The 2,434-nt window shown below is 46.1% G+C and overlaps 1 pseudogene; it reads right to left on the bottom strand.

Annotated features, from left to right (window-relative positions):
• Positions 1-1,905: 1,905 nt before the first annotated feature.
• LOC124799831 lies at positions 1,906-2,023 on the bottom strand (annotated as a pseudogene).
• Positions 2,024-2,434: the final 411 nt, after the last annotated feature.

Below are 2,434 nucleotides of genomic sequence, written 5' to 3'. Positions count from 1 at the left end.
GTTGTGTACGGTGTCGTACACAGTGGTAGGGAGAGTTGAGCTACAGAGTTGTGTGCCAACTGTCGTCGTAGGAAAGCTGGACAGGAGCAGAAATGATTAGCGAACAAGTTAAGACAGTAAACAGACGATTTGCTTAACCTGTACTTCTCCAAGCTTACGAAGTTGTTGTTGTTGTTGTGGTCTTCAGTCCTGAGACTGGTTTGATGCAGCTCTCCATGCTACTCTATCCTGTGCAAGCTTCTTCATCTCGCAGTACCTACTGCAACCTACATCCTTCTGAATCTGCTTAGTGTATTCATCTCTTGGTCTCCCTCTACGATTTTTACCCTCCACGCTGCCCTCCAATGCTAAATTTGTGATCCCTTGATGCCTCAAAACATGTCCTACCAACCGATCCCTTCTTCTAGTCAAGTCGCGCCACAAACTTCTCTTCTCCCCAATCGTATTCAATACCTCCTCATTAGTTACGTGATCTACCCACCTTATCTTCAGCATTCTTCTGTAGCACCACATTTCGAAAGCTTCTATTTTCTTCTTGTCCAAACTGGTTATCGTCCATGTTTCACTTCCATACATGGCTACACTCCATACAAATACTTTCAGAAACGACTTCCTGACACTTAAATCTATACTCGATGTTAACAAATTTCTCTTCTTCAGAAACTATTTCCTTGCCATTGCCATTCTACATTTTATATCATCTCTACTTCGACCATCATCAGTTATTTTACTCCCTAAATAGCAAAACTCCTTTACTACTTTAAGTGTCTCATTTCCTAATCTAATCCCCTCAGCATCACCCGATTTAATTTGACTACATTCCATTATCCTCGTTTTGCTTTTGTTGATGTTCATCTTATATCCTCCTTTCAAGACACTGTCCATTCCGTTCAACTGCTCTTCCAAGTCCTTTGCTGTCTCTCACAGAATTACAATGTCATCGGCGAACCTCAAAGTTTTTATTTCTTCTCCATGGATTTTAATACCTACTCCGAATTTTTCTTTTGTTTCCTTTACTGCTTGCTCAATATACAGATTGAATAACATCGGGGAGAGGCTACAACCCTGTCTCACTCCTTTCCCAACCACTGCTTCCCTTTCATGTCCCTCGACTCTTATAACTGCCATCTGGTTTCTGTACAAATTGTAAATAGCCTTTCGCTCCCTGTATTTTACCCCTGCCACCTTCAGAATTTGAAAGAGAGTATTCCAGTTAACATTGTCAAAAGCTTTCTCTAAGTCTACAAATGCTAGAAACGTAGGTTTGCCTTTTCTTAATCTTTCTTCTGAGATAAGTCGTAAGGTTTTTATTGCCTCACGTGTTCCAACATTTCTACGGAGCTTACGAAGATTGATTACAAATAATGCAGCAAGAAACACAGTCCAGCTAGCACCATATCAACAAGGATTCCTGTACCAAGGAATCAACGATGGTGTCGGAACCGCCACCAGTAAGCGGCGTCTCCGTGGCCAAGAGGCTCTAAGGGCGAGTGGCTGCTGCCTGCCGCCCTGTATCGCGCCGGCAGGGAGGCAGGGGTCGCTCGTGATACAGAGCCACTGAAGATGGCTCAACAGGCGCACACCATTGGGTCTGCCGGACCTGCACAACCGCTGGCGGCATCTGACGGAAACTTGCAGTTCCCTCGCCAACTTAAAGACGCCTGTGGTGTGGTATCGATGCGTGATACTACGTTCGGAAATGAAACACACTGTCTTCACGCCACGAGTGGCCTACCGGGACGATCCGACCGCCGTGTCATCCTCAATGGCGGATGCGGATAGGAGGGACGTGGGGTCAGCACACCGCTCTCTCGGTCGTTATGATGGTATTCTTGACCGAAGCCGCTACTATTCGGTCGAGTAGCTTCTCAATTGGCATCACGAGGCCGAGTGCACCCTGAAAAATGGCAACAACGCATGGCGGCCTGGATGGTCACCCATCCAAGTGCCAACCACGCCCGACAGCGCTTAACTTTGGTGATCCCAAGGGAACCGGTGTATCCACTGCGGTAAGGCCATTGCCATGGAAGTGACACAGCGCTTTCTATTTATTTGATGAAGTGGTAGTCGTTCATTTATCATCTAGTGCTTCCATTATTCCTCCTTTCTCCGTTACATTCATAATTGGCGCCTGAAAGAATGATTGTTGGTAAACTTACGTATAAGCTCTTATTTTTCCTATTTTTTTGGTCATAATTGTTTCGCGAGACACTTGTGGGAGGAAGTAATATGTTGCCCTGCTCCTCTTCGATCCTACGTTCTCGGAATTTCAGCAGTAGCCTTCCCCACCCCTCCTGTAGCCACTGCCGCTGTAGTTTGTTGAGCAGGCCTGTAACATTCTGGTGCTTACTGAACGATCCCGTAACGGAACGCTCAGCTCTTCGTTGGATCCCCTGTCTCTCTTCCGTTAATCCTGCCTTGTAACGGTCCCAGA

The sequence above is a fragment of the Schistocerca piceifrons genome, chromosome 5 (assembly GCF_021461385.2).
Source record: "Schistocerca piceifrons isolate TAMUIC-IGC-003096 chromosome 5, iqSchPice1.1, whole genome shotgun sequence".
NCBI classification, from domain to species: domain Eukaryota; kingdom Metazoa; phylum Arthropoda; class Insecta; order Orthoptera; family Acrididae; genus Schistocerca; species Schistocerca piceifrons.
Note: the sequence above shows the minus strand (reverse complement) of the source record. Positions and strands in the feature narration are given on the sequence as shown.